Genomic DNA, 15317 nt, shown 5'->3' with positions numbered 1-15317 from the left:
CCAGCCCAGAAACTCGTGTGAAACTTTACCCAACTACTTTTACATCCACTAGAGGGCGCGGAGGCCCTCTCATCTTCAGGGTAACTCTAGTATTTTATTCTAGCTAATACAAGAGGCTATTATGCACCTGTGAGCTATTTATAAGTGTCTGAGAGCGTTCATGCTGTAAATATTAACCCTCCTATGATCGTGACAACTCTAGTACTTTTCTTTTATTAGACTCCAGACGATTTTATTCAGCTGGGGATGGGTCTTAGGAGGCTGAGTGCATAAGAGAAAACCGTCGTAGAGGAAGCATCAGGGACCGTAGCAAACAAAGTCAGAAATTATACTTAGATGTTTACCATACTCTATTCACTTTCACTTTGCCTAATACTGCCATCTCCTCACCGTAAATACTGAGCTATAAGGATACATTAACACTAGAATATAGAACAATACTCTCTTTTCCCTAAATGGACCTAAAATTACCATCTCTCCATCTTGAATGCTGAGTTGTAACAATAGATGAACACCAAAATATGATGCTAGTCACGAAGAAGTGCTATGTAAAGGATGTAGTGACATACCATTGTCATTTCCTGGCACTGGGCTACGTGAAATGAGTAAAATTACCTACTGTACACAAGGATGGAAATCTGGCCCGTGTTAGAGGAAGACCGGTATAGTCACGAAAAGGTGTTATGGAATGGATATAGAACTTCACTTCAACTTGGCCTAAAATTGCCATCTCTCCATCTTGAATGCTGAGCTGTAACAAGAGCCTGACATTAGAATATGATGCTAGTCACGAAAAAGCGCTGTTGGAGATATGTAGAGCCGTGTTATCGCCTTCTTCTGCCTGTAATTATGCTATGAGAATTAAGCAGCAAATATAATATCTCAGCCATTTTAAATCTGATAAACTATACATACGAGCTTAATGGAACGCTCTGATAAAAATTACAGCTATGAACTCGTTCTACAACTCCCTAGCACCTGTACCTTGGCGATTTATTTTGCTTATTACACCTTGCTCTCCTACTGTGCTGTATGAATACTTCAAGCTTTACCATAATCTGCATAAGAAACGTACAAAAGGATGTTAATCAGCCTTGTCCAAAAATATATCGCTAAGGAAGTCTTTGGTTGACTAGTGGGAGGTGCCTGTGTGTTACCATGGCAACCTCTCACACCACCAGTTACATACACACATTTTCCCACCAGCAAGTTCCATTAGAGAGTATTGTGTGTGTGTGTGTGTGTGTGTGTGTGTGTGTGTGTGTGTGTGTGTGTGTGTGTACGGTCATGCGTGTGCCTGCACATCTCACCGCAATGCTCCGCCAACACCCACAACACTTTTCTCCTTAATTTCTTACCGCAGAGAACTCTTACATTCCTGGATCTTTTCAAAAACTTAGTTCGACGTCGTTCTTACATATTATGAAGGAAAAAAGAGGTAACTGTTGATATAAATGTTCGTACAAAAACATTATATATAAACTGCGGGAGATATATTCTTTTCACTTTCACTTGGCCCAGATTTTCGTTCTTTTGCGGCTGATTTCACATAGTTCAGTGGCAGAAAGTACAATGCTATGGCTCTACAACCTTGCCTCAGCACATCTTCGTGACCAGCATCATCTTCCAGTGTTCATCTATTGCTACAACTCAGCATTCAGGACGGAAATAGGGGAGTTTTAGGCCAAGTTAGAGTAAAAAGAGTATAGTGGACAATATTCATAGTCTTGCCTTGGTTAGACTGTGGCTTGGTTAGAGTGTGTTACACACACACACACACGTACACACTCCTTTCCCCACCATCAAGTCCTATCTTAGAATACTTGTGTGTATGTGTGTGTGTGCGTGTGTGTGTGTGCGTGTGTGTGTGTGTGTGTGTGTGTGTGTGTGTGTGTGTGTGTGTGTGTGTGTGTGTGTGTGTATGAAGTGTTTGCGTGTATGTATGATGTGTTTGCGTGTGTGTATGTAGTATGTGTATGTGTATGAAGTGTGTGCGTGTGTATGAAGTGTGCGTGTGAGTATGTAGTGTGTGCGTGTGTGTATGTAGTGTGTGCGTGTGTATATATGTATGTAAGTATGTAGGTGTATACACATTATCATATAGCTCTACATTTTCATACAATACGGCACGTTAGAGAGAGAGAGAGAGAGAGAGAGAGAGAGAGAGAGAGAGAGAGAGAGAAAGGATGGCCGTTGACTGTGTGTGTGTGTGTGTGTGTGTGTGTGTGTGTGTGTGTGTGTTCGTTTTTGAATAGTCCATCCAGGGAGAGAGAGAGAGAGAGAGAGAGAGAGAGAGAGAGACAGAGAGAGACAGACAGACAGACAGACAGACAGACAGAGACAGACAGAGACAGAGAGACAGAGAGAGGAAGGCCTTTGACTGTGTGTGTGTGTGTGTGTGTGTGTGTGTGTGTGCATCAGTACTGAGGCTGGGCAGTTACAGCTACTAACTGAATAACGTGGGCAAGTAGGTAGGCAAGAATAAACGTCAGTAGGTAAGTAAGTAGGTAGATAAGGAAGTATGTAAAGTAGGTAGGTATTTAGATAGGTTGGTAGGTAGGTAGACAGAGAAATAGGTGGGTAGGTAAATAGGTTGGTAGGTAGGTAAGTAGGTTGGTAGGTAGGAAGGCAGGTCGGTAGGTAGGCAAGAGTAAAGTTAAGTAGGTAGATAGGTCAGTAGGTAGGTAAGTAGGTAGGAAGGTAGATAAGAAGATAAATACTTAGGTAGGCTGGTAGGTAAGTAGATACGAAGGTAGGTAGGTAAGTAGATATGTAGGTAGGACGGTAGGTAGGCCATTAGTATTTATATATGGAGATACCTAACAGATAACAGACAGATAGACAGACAGACAGACAGGATGGATGAAGGGAAGGAGGGAAGGAAGGAAGGAAGGAAGAAAGGAATGAATGAAGGAAGGAGGGAAGGAAGGAAAAGCAAGAAAGGAAGGAAGGAAGGAAGGAAGGAAGGAAGCAGGTTGGAAGGAAAGAAGGAAGGAAGGAAGGAAGGAAGCAGGAAGGAAGCAGGATGAGAAAATGACGAAGGGAGAGGAGGGGGGTGGAGGGAGTGGCTGGGGACGAGAGTCAAGGAGACGGGCTGGGGACGCGCCAGACGAGAGAATATGATAATTCTTTCTGTCTGTCTTTTTGTCTGTCTGTCTTTCAGTCTGTCTGTCTCTTTCTGTCTGTCTGTCTGTCTCTCTGTTTCATTCTATCTGTCTTCCTGTCTCTCAGTCTGTCTCTGTCTGTTTGTCTGTCTGTGTCTGTCTGTCTGTGTCTGTGTGTCTGTGTCTGTCTGTCTCTCTCTCTCTCTCTCTCTCTCTCTCTCTCTCTCTCTCTCTCTCTCTCTCTCTCTCTCTCTCTCTCTTTGTCTGTGTCTGTCTGTCTATCTATCTGTCTGTCTGTCTGTCTGTCTCATCAGTGCCGTGTCTATAGTGTTTGTGGTAAAAGTCTACGGACATACCAGCCACGGTTCAAGGAAAAAGTCTACGGATAAAGCAACCCACGTTTCACTACCGAAATTTTATTCTGAGGGATGTGTCGGGGTCGAGGGGGGACAGTGTATGGGGATGTTTTTTGGGTGTACTAGGTGTATGTATGGAATGTATCTGGGTTGTGTTTGGGGTGTGTGTTTGGGGTGTGTGTTTGGGGTGTGTATGGAGTGTATCTGGGTTGTGTTTGGGGTGTGCATGGAGTGTATCTGGGTTGTGTTTGGGGTGTGTATGGAGTGTATCTGGGTTGTGTTTGGGGTGTGTATGGAATGTATCTGGGTTGTGTTTGGGATGTGTATGGAATGTATCTGGGTTGTGTTTAGGGTGTGTTTTTGGGGTGTGTATGGAGTGTATCTGGGTTGTGTTTGGTGTGTGTATGAAGTGTATCTGGGTTGTGTTTGGGGTGTGCATGGAGTGTATCTGGGTTGTGTGTGGGGTGTGTATGGAGTGTATCTGGGTTGTGTTTGGGGTGTGTATGGAGTGTATCTGGGTTGTGTTTGGGGTGTGTGTTTGAGGTGTGTATGGAGTGTATCTGGGTTGTGTTTGGGGTGTGTGTTTGAGGTGTGTATGGAGTGTATCTGGGTTGTGTTTGGGGTGTGTATGGAGTGTATCTGGGTTGTGTTTGGGGTGTGTGTTTGGGGTGTGCATGGAGTGTATCTGGGTTGTGTTTGGGGTGTGTATGGAGTGTATCTGGGTTGTGTTTGGGGTGTGTATGGAGTGTATCTGGGTTGTGTTTGGGGTGTGTGTTTGGGGTGTGCATGGAGTGTATCTGGGTTGTGTTTGGGGTGTGCATGGAGTGTATCTGGGTTGTGTTTGAGGTGTGCATGGAGTGTATCTGGGTTGTGTTTGGGGTGTGTATGGAGTGTATCTGGGTTGTGTTTGGGGTGTGTGTTTGGGGTGTGCATGGAGTGTATCTGGGTTGTGTTTGGGGTGTGTATGGAGTGTATCTGGGTTGTGTTTGGGATGTGTTTTTGGGGTGTGTATGGAGTGTATCTGGGTTGTGTTTGGTGTGTGTATGGAGTGTATCTGGGTTGTGTTTGGGGCGTGCATGAAGTGTATCTGGGTTGTGTTTGGGGTGTGTATGGAGTGCATCTGGGTTGTGTTTGGGGTGTGTATGGAGTGTATCTGGGTTGTGTTTGGGGTGTGTATGGAGTGTATCTGGGTTGTGTTTGGGGTGTGTATGGAGTGTATCTGGGGTGTGTTTGGTGTGTGTATTTGGGGAATGTATGGATGTATCTGGGTTGTGTTTGGTATGTGTGTTTGGGGCGTGTGTGGAGTGTATCTGGGTTGTGTTTGAGGTGTGTATGGAGTGTATCTGGGTTGTGTTTGGGGTGTGTATGGAGTGTATCTGGGTCGTGTTTGAGGTGTGTGTTTGGGGTGTGTATGGAGTGTATCTGGGTCGTGTTTGAGGTGTGTGTTTGGGGTGTGTATGGAGTGTATCTGGGTCGTGTTTGAGGTGTGTGTTTGGGGTGTGTATGGAGTGTATCTGGAGTGTTTGGTGTGTGTGTTTGGGCCGTGTATGGAGTGTATCTGGGATGTATAGAGTACATCCCGTATACACCTCAAATGCACCCCCAAACACCCCAAGCACATCCCAAACACATTGCAAACACATCTGAAACACACCCCAAATACACCCCAAACACACCCCAAACAGAACCCACAACCCCCTAAACACACCATAAAACGAACCCACACAACCCCCTAAACACACCCCAAACAGAACCCACACAACCCCCCAAACACACCCCAAACAGAACCCACACAATCTCCCCACACACAAAAAAAACAGAACCCACACAACCCCCAAACAGAAACCACACAACCCTCCCTAACACACTCCAAACAGAGCCCACACAACCCCCCCAAACACACCCCAAACAAAACCCTCACAACCCCCAAAACACACCCTAAAAGGAGCCCGCACAACCCCCCCAAACGCACCCCAAAAAGAACCCGCACAACCCCCCAAACACACGCCAAACGTACTCTAAACAGAACCCACACAACCCCCCAAACACACCCCAAAACGAACCCACACAACCCCCAAACACACCCCAAACAGAACCCACACAACCCCCCAAACACACCCCGAAACGAACCCACACAACCCCCCCAAACACACCCCAAACAGAACCCACACAACCCCCCCAAACACACCCCAAACTGAGCCCACACAAACCCATAACACAAGCAGGGTCTTCTGTGTCGTACTCCACTGCATGTGACTTTGGAAACTTCGTGGCGACGTGGCTGTGTGTGTGGGACGGGGGTGTATTGGTGTGGCTGTGTGTGTGGACATGTGACTGTGTGTGAATGCTAGACTGGCTACGTTAGTGTATGTGTATATAGATAGATAGATAAATAGATAGATATAGATGTGTGTGTGTGTGTGTGTGTGTGTGTGTGTGTGTGTGTGTGTGTGTGTGTTTTCATGAAGCCTACCTTCGTGTATGGATGTATGAATGAATAACTATGTATGTATGACTATGTATGTACCGTATGTATATCGCTTTATCTACATGTATAAAAATTGATGATTGTTTGAGTACATAAGGTATATATGTCAAAATACCTTCGTCTGATTGCGTACGAAAAATACACTTACGTCAGATTGCGTAGGAAAAATTCTTACGTCAGATTGCGTAGGAAAAATAAACTTTCATCAGACTGTGTAGGAAAAATAAACTTGCGTCAGATTGCCCTATTCCAGTCGGGAACTGCATATTTTACTTAGGCTTTTGTGGTTGTTTCTCTTCTCTTCTCTCTCTCTCTCTCTCTCTCTCTCTCTCTCTCTCTCTCTCATCTTTGCTTCCACTTTTGTTTTTAATTATGTCATGATCAAATAGCATCTCTGAAATTCCTCTTTCTCTTTGATGTCATTCTTGTCTCCCTCTCTTTTTCCTTCTTCTTTCACCACCTCCTTCATTCTTCCTCCTCTCCCTTCATTCTTCCTCCTCCTCCTTCATTCTTCCTCCTCCTCCTTCATTCTTCCTCTTTCTCCTTCATTCTTCCTCCTCCTCTTTCTTTCTTCCTCCTCCTCCTTCATTCTTCCTCCTTCTCCATCATTCTTCCTCCTCCTCCTTCATTCTTCCTCCTCCTCCTTCATTCTTCCTTTTCCTCCTTCATTCTTCCTCTTTCTCCTTCATTCATCCTCCTCCTCCTCCATTCATCCTCCTCCTTCTCCATTCTTCCTCGTCCTCCTTCTTTCTTCCTCTTCCTCCTTTATTCTTTCTCTTTCTTTCATTCTTCCTCTTTCTCCTTCATTCTTCCTCCTCCTCTTTCTTTCTTCCTCCTTCTCCATCATTCTTCCTCTTCGTCCTTTATTCTTCCTCTTCATACTTTATTCCTCCTCCTCCATTCTTCCTCTTTCTTCATTCTTCTTCGATCATTCTTACTCCTTCATTCTTCCTCCTTCATTCTTCTTCCTCCTCCTTCATTCTTCCTCCTCTTCCTTCATTCTTTCTCCTCTTTCTTCATTCTTTCTCCTCACCTTCATTCTGCCTCTTTCTCATTTTAATATTTCTTCCTCCTTCATTCTTCCACCACTTCCTTCATTTTTCTTCTTCCTTCATTCTCCCTCTTTCATTTTCCTCCTCCTTCATTCTTCCTCCTCCTCCATTCTTGCTCCTCTTTCATTCTTCTTCCTCGTTTAAATCAAGTCTGCCTCATTTCCATTTTCTTTCTCTTTTTTCTGTGATCAGTTAAATTCTCTGACCTTTCCTCCTCTTAAACGTCCTCTCTCGTCTCTCTCTCTCTCTCTCTCTCTCTCTCTCTCTCTCTCTCTCTCTCTCTCTCTCTCTCTCTCTCTCTCTAACCCTTTCAAGGTCTTTTTTTTTTTAATTTAGTTAAGTGTCACTCTTAATTGGAGGTATAAGAGAGGGCCTTTATTAATCCCTCAAATAGGCTAATAGTTTTTTTTTTCCTTTATTTTTATTTTTAGCAGAATAAAGTATCATTCAAATAAAAAAGACAAAAATATTAAGAACAACCTCGTGCCGAACGGGTTAAAGTGTAATCGTACTCTCTTTTACCTTTTTAACTTCATTGGAGCTACGATTTTTCCCCCCTCGATACCTTCAGACGATTTTACACGGCTTAGGGCGCATCTCTCGTATGTAGAACCGATCACGTCAACCCCTTTAGATAGATGACGCTTTCTTCATCTCGTTCTTGCCCCAGACAGACGATTTTATTCATCCTTAGGGAACGTCTCTGCCCCTGAAGTGGGTTAAATTTGCTGGGGCTGTGTTGATTCCTTCTGATTTTGTTCCTCACTTTTCGTTATCTTTGTCCCACTTCTTTACCTCCTCATCGTTTTCGTCTTCCTCCTCCTCCTCCTCCTCCTGCTCCTCCTCTCCCTGTCATCCTGCCGCCTGTCCTTTTTTGATCTTTAATTACCCTCCTCCTCCTCTTCCTCCTCCTCCTTCCCCTTGCACTACTTCTGTGAAACCACTCCTTGCCCCATTCCCTTTTTCGCACCTTCTCCTCCACGCAAAGTGTAGCAATTATAATGCTGCCTAGTGCCATTTCCTTTCCTTTCCTTGTAATCTTGCTGCTCACCATGGTAATGATATCGTACTGCACTGGACTCTGGCAACAACCAACTCACTCCCGAGGCCAGATTGCGACTGAGTCCAGTACCTGTGTGTGGAGATCGGTTTTCAACTTTGCCCGCCAGTCTTTGCCCGGTGAACGAGTAAAAAGACTGCGGTGCACAGCACTGTTTGTTGCCAGATCCATGCCCGTGGTTTTTGCGCTCCTGACGTCATCAGCGCTCATTCCTGCTCCCCATCGTGATCTGGTAATGTTTGCCCGACGGGCACTGATAGTATAAACCACAGTCTCTACACTGTGGTGTAGACACACCCTTATATTCTTAGATACAGCCTTCATTAACCCCCTCTATATTTGTTCAGGCAGGGAAGAAGGAGCTTAAGGCCAAAAGCCGGCAATCTATCTATCTATCTATCTATTGCCAGACGCCATACTCCCATAAGGGGTGGCCACTTGACTGAGTTATTGGTTTTACGGGGAGGGACACTAACCCTCCACCAACACACTTGACACGTAGGGAGCACGTATGGGTTGGTTATATGGTTACCACCCAGCGTTTTAATTGGTTTCTTGGCTTACAGGAAACCATTTGGCTTGTAACTCAATGTAAAGCCACCTGTAAAGGAAAGAAGGGCAATAAGAAGTGACAGGAAAGATGGGAGATATAGGAAGAGAGGAGGACAGACAAAAAAAGAATAATAAAGGCTAAGGAAGAAGTAGGCAGCACTACATCAAGTGAGTGGATGATGGAAGCCGGCGAGCCTGTTCAAAAAAAAAAAAAAAAAAAAGTAAAGCCCCCGTCCACACGAGCGGGCAGTGCCCGACGGGCAAACACATTCCAATTCACACATTTAGAAGGTGGCTGGCAGGCACGAGCGTAGATGACGTCATAATCACGGAAACCACTGGCAAACCATCTATAACACCCTTGCCCGTTGGCGAGACAATGCTTGCCGTGTGGACAACAAAACAAGTGTGCCCGGTAGTGACCAATAGCCACCAGAAACTGCTTGATCTGGTAACAGTGCTAAAGAAGCGAGGGATATTCGCTCAGCGGGCATTGCCCGCTCGTGTGGACAGAGCCTTAAGAAAATTGCGAGACGCGAACTAGAAAATGTCATGCTTTTGAAGGGGTTAACATCATTGCCTGGACAGCCTCGTCTTACTACAGGGCAATTTTGTTCCAGTTTAGTAATGGGTTAGTCTAAAAAAAAAATGTCCTCCCTCTGAAAATTAGGAGTATTTACGCCCTCCATGTTTAAGTTTTTGTGCATTTCAAAAGTTTAAGACACCAACCTGCATAGACTGTTTATATACCCTCTCCGGGAAAACTGTAGTGTTGAAATTATACTTATTAACAGTGACACCCGTTTTATTATACTGTAACGTGCTGATAGGTAGTGGTGGCAACAACATCCACTCTGCTGTAGTGCTGCCTACTTCTATTTTCTGTCTCGGTCCTCCTCTTCCTCCATCATTCATCCTTCCTGTCTATTATTCTACCCACTTCAGGCGAGTGCATCGCGTAACAAGCCTAATGGTTCCCTGTTACCCAGAAAACCATATGCAACGCTGAGTGGTAACCATACACCCACATAACAGGGCGATGTGCAGCAGACTATGGTGCCCCTGTTAAAAGAATCCAGTTCTAAATGTACCATTTATCCAGATAACAAACCTATACTCTTCCCCACCCCTTGCTATGGCGGGGCGTCGTCTGCTGCAGGAGAATCACTTCACAGCATGGCAAATCCATGTCTGACACGAATTACTTTACATGCCAGACATACAATATTCCTCAAGTCAGGCCCCCCTTCTATAAGTGACAACAGTTGTGGTAAATCTGCATAGGTTAAAGAAAGTGAAAGAATAGTATTGGTTTACTAAGTTAATACAATACATTCACACCCACTACACGTAAAACTTCATTAACAAAGTGACAGCGTAAAGTGTACAGTGTATGACAACTTGTAGTCTACTCCACAGCTATTTTCATTTACATTCCATTTTTTCTAAGTCCATAGTAATTCTCAGTTTCTTCCAAATATTTTCTGGCCATACTTTACTACTTTCTCCAGTTAACTTTGTTCACTTTTCCTTTACATCCCGTGTCCGTAGTTATTTCTTATATCCTCCACTTTATATCCCACCACACTCTCCATATTCTCCACATTTCTTTTTTTCCACATCCATACGACTTAATGGGTTCACAAGGATTTTTATGGCCACACGTTAGTAAAAATTTCACTGCACTATAAGGAGCCTTGCTCAGCCCTCTCTGCTCCCACAAACTGCTGCTGTCTGCGGCTGCGGTAGGCCACTTGCTGAGATGGTACTTAACATCGGTAGTCTGGCTTTTTTTTAAGTAGACGGTATGAGAAGGGCGAGAGAGAGTGAGATGAGGCGGGGATACGTGTCCGTGAGTGCTGTGTGCCGGCTACTGCTTTTACAGAGACCTCTCACCCATCCAGGTCACGTTGGTTTGGCAGTGACATCATCGTCCACTCACTAGTCTTCTGAACTCGACTGAGGAACCAAGGCACATGTGGAGTTTAAAGCATTATTAATACACTTTGGTAAAATGTAATGTGTAATGTGTTTCAGACATTCAGCCACTCATTCCTCTCAGCCATACTCATTCCTCTTAGTTACGAGATAAGTAGAATATGAATGAAAATAACTGTGGGGAAAACTATTTCTATTCGATCCCAGATGAAGCAATGATAAAAATTAAATTTTGTAAACAGTGAACGAAATATAGACTGATTGAAGAAGCCACTTGTTGCACGAGGTAGGCAAGAATGAGCTTAGTTCTACACAAATTTTACGTAAGTGTTCAGCACTTTAATGTCATGACTTGTAATGACAAACTATCCAGCAGGGGCGGTTGCTTGGCTCCAGTTGATGGGTCTGCTCAGCTAGACAGAACATATTTAATAAACCAGTACATGTTCACGATTTTTTCTCGTAAAAAGGAGTTAACGACAGTTTTTTTTTTAACCCTTCCAGAGCGACACTGGCACGAACCACAAACGATTTCATTGACCAAAACCCTATTCAATCAGAGCTGACTGATTGGAAAAAATGCAGACTAATACTGCAGGGACCAAAACAATGAAGGTAGTAATTAACTGTAGTGAAGAATCAACATTGTGCCAGCCACCGACCCAATATGGTGGACCAGAAGTGGATGTGTGGGTCAGAGGGTCAGGGTGTAGGAGAGAATAAGGGGGAAAAATGATTGGTGGGAGAACAGAAATTGATCATTACTTAAAACACACACACACACTAAGGTTCATTGTCAAACAGACCAACAGCAATACAACTTGAACTGAACGAGCTATCAGACGGTAGCCAAGAAAAACATGACGGTAAATACTTAACTAATAAAAGAAAAAAGTGAAGCAAGTGACGAACACGGGTCACTTTTCAATAGACCGCAAATGTCCTTCTCTAATCCTTTATTTTCGTCAATGTAAAAGTACTTATAAATCTAACTACCACTGTTATCAGTCCTTAATCTTGCAGTTTAAAGCCACAACTCCACGATATGGAAAAATACAGGGGACAAGGGAAGGGGCTATGCTGCACCGCGCCTCTCATCGCTACTAGCCAATTCCCACCAAACCTTACCCACTCCCTGGATGACCTACCCCACTCGTAGTTATTGCTACAGCCCAGCACTTTCCTACGAACAACCCCCAAAATGAATGCCATCTCCCTCTATATGTGGCTGTCGTAGCAATGATTAATATATACATAAACATTTCAGATGTACACATGAATTAAATACAGATTTATAAATATTCAACCACCAGTGTCACTCAAATCACTCCTATCACCTATTCTTAAAACCATCACTATCAAATTTAAGTCAAAAATGAAGCTGTACAAATAGTAAATATAGAACATACCTCCATAAATGGTTAATATCCGACTACCACCTTCCCACTAGATACATCAAGCTTTAGTCCAACGGCTGGATCCACTGTCGATGTCCTCTAACATCAGTCACTAATTTCTCCAACTTACTCCCTCACGTATGGACTCTGGTCTAGCGCCGTGCACGGTTATTCACGCCCCACTGCTACCGACCAACTGACTAATTTTATACAGGCTTATTTCACCTCGACTCTGAATGAAGCACCACAGCTTCACGAAACCATGAACATCAGTATGACTCGACTCTCACGATGGCCATTTTGTTTTTAACTCTACCAACTGTGAATTTCTGGCTTCTAATCATGCATGCACACACACACATACACACACACATACATACATACACATACATACAAGGACACACACATACACACACACGTACACACAAGCACACATGTGTTTATGTGCATGTATGTATATATGCATATGTGTGTGTGTGTGTGTGTGTGTGTGTGTGTGTGTGTGTGTGTATGTGTGTATGTGTGTATGTGTGTGTGTGTGTATGTGTATGTGTATGTGTGTGTGTGTGCGTGCGTGTGCGTGTGTGTGTGTGTGTGTGTGTGTGTGTGTGTGTGTGTGTGTGTGTGTGTGTGTTTTCTCGGTTACGGTGTCAAGTTGGCAACTGACTTAAATGAGAAGCTCACGGGGAGTGAGGAGAGACAGCTGGCCCTCCAATTCATTACCAGTCACAGGAAGAAGGTTCCTCAACTGCGGAAGTCCGTATATGTCAAATCATCATGTGTCCTACAGTGAGTCTTGGTCGTTTTGTCAGAAAGTGCCTTCATTTTCTTGGGCTGATTTTGTTGTTACCCTCACGAGCCATTAGTGTAAGACAAGACACCATCTGTGGGGTGACTTACTTTCATTCTATTAAAAAAAAAAAAAAAAATCGTCTGTTTACTTTTCATTTCAAACAGGAACAAATAAAAGCATGCGCATTCATCCATGTCCAGTTTGAAAAAATCACCTATGATCACGAAACGCTCAATTATATATGAGTGTCCCCCATTCCCTTTTTATTTAATGGAAAATATTCAGTTGAAAGTGTGATTAATAGATATTCACGTGGTTTTCACATTCTTGCACATGAAGTCCTCTAAGTAGGCAAACTTGTAAAGTGGATGTAAGAAAGTACTGTACTATGTTTCTCTTATAGGAATATATTTTACAAAATTTGCCCTACAAATACAAACTAGAGAGCTAACAATGCCCACTGACATTTAATACTCACGATGAAATGAACATGAATAAATACTTGAGATGAACATGCACAGTTGATTATTCATAGACTAGCGATGGCTCTGATCCCTTCAGTACAAAGACGTGTTTTCATTCTTGGAATTACCAGATGATTTTATTGAACTTGAGACAGGCCTCTAGTAGTGAAGGGGTTAATGAAGGCTATATCTAATCTCTCCAGACTGAAGACATTCATCTCATCAACCCAATGGAGAATTTTCATTTTAATCAGGCCACAGCAGCCTGTTTTGTTCAGCTTAAAATTAAATTTTTGAACCAGAGGCATTAAAGACAGCATTCTTCATTACCAAAGATAATCTTTTAGTTGAATAAAATCATCTGGAGGAAGGAAGACTAAACTAATGTTGTCTTAAGTGAGTGGCTAACCCACTAAAAAAAAATAAAAAATAAAAAAAAAACTAATACATTTTGTTTTGACAACTATCACCAGGTTTTACAACCTTGGCACAAAGATTTTTAAATCCTGTACTGTAATGATTAACTCTGTTAGTTATTATCACTGTAGGGGGTCTTATATCAACTAACATAAAGCGGAACAACAACTCACCATTTTATACAGTACGTGGGTGGCGTTTTAATCAGTACTCAGTATAAATATTTGAAGGCCCAAAATAAATATGCTGAGTACGTAGCTGCAGTTTGATATATTAAGTGCAGAATGATGGCTGATTGCTGTTTACTGTCCAGTTGCGGGAAGAGGACTAAACTGTCTGGTGGCAAGGAGAGAACTGGGCCAGTATGCACAAAACTGTCAGAAGGCAGCCTTAAGGCTAGCTTTTTGTGAAATTTTTGAGGCTCTCTGGTAACAGGGTCAACTGTACAGCTTCGAGCAGCTTCGTGCACGAAGTAAATTAAGTGAAACTCATCATTACTGAATATATAACTAAATTTGTTATTTTCTCCATGACCAGATTATCTCCAGTGATAAATCATATCTTACCCAAATTATTTATTACAAGAATTTATTTTACAAAGAAATGTGCTGTCGTGGGCGGGAAATTCAAACCCGAAATCCACGACAAACTCCTTGAATCCAGGCGATATTAATTTTAGTTTATTTTTGCTGCCACCAGTTCATTTAATTTAACGTATGAAAGTCTTTCATACTGAAAGAGTTTGATAAAGGCTGTCAAGCCCCTTTAGTCTGAAATAAAGTCATTAGTTGGTGGCAAGAACAAAAAATAAAAAAAACACCTGGGCTTCATGAGTTAAAGCTCTGGCTGACTCTAAGAAACTCTGCATTATATTCCAACTTACAACAAACGATGCTTTCAACTCACACCGGCTCACTGCAGCCACGAGGTTTAACCACATACTGTACTGTACCGTGTATGTAAAATGATTTCACACCTATTCTATGTTTTCATTTGGCAATTTAAAACATATAAAGATGACTAAATTTTGATACACAAAACCAATCAATGGTGATTTATTAACAGTTTCACTGCCAAGGACAAACTTGGGTATTTTATTCGAGCTACATCCAGACCATTTTACTCAGGTGTGGGAATTTCTAGCAGTCCATTGTTTAATCAAGACTGTTTTCAAGCCTTTGACTATTAGAATTTCCCTAATTTGAACAAAACTGCCTTGTGGTAGCCTGAGTAAAAGAGCCTAATTCATTCAATGAAGGTATATTATTATTTCAAAGATGTTTTCTAGAAAGACAGACTGAATACAATGCTTACAAATATAAACCCTTCCAGCATAATGACTGATTTGTTCTTGCTCTCTCTCCCACTCACGGCTTGGGAGATGCGTTTCAGACTGCAGGGATTAGATTCAGCTTTCATTAATCCCATCATTACTAATGGTCCTCCTTTAACTTAATAGTATCTACAGGTAGAAGGAATATACTGTACTAAAAAAAATACATTTTCACAGTATAGGGATAAAACATTATTTACAGACAGCAAGATTTAAAAAACATTATCGTACTGAAGGGTCAGCCCATTAAATCAGGTAACCAATGGCATAGCTGCACCCCCCCCCTATTGTCCCTCCATTTGAGTTTTTGACCTGGATAAGCTACTGCAGGTAATATACTGTTATTATGTTGGTTTATTTTGC

Source organism: Coenobita brevimanus, chromosome 7 (genome assembly GCF_032717465.1).
Source record: "Coenobita brevimanus isolate Jiangsu-jjx chromosome 7, ASM3271746v2, whole genome shotgun sequence".
Lineage (NCBI taxonomy): Eukaryota > Metazoa > Arthropoda > Malacostraca > Decapoda > Coenobitidae > Coenobita > Coenobita brevimanus.
This window is presented reverse-complemented; position numbering follows the sequence as displayed.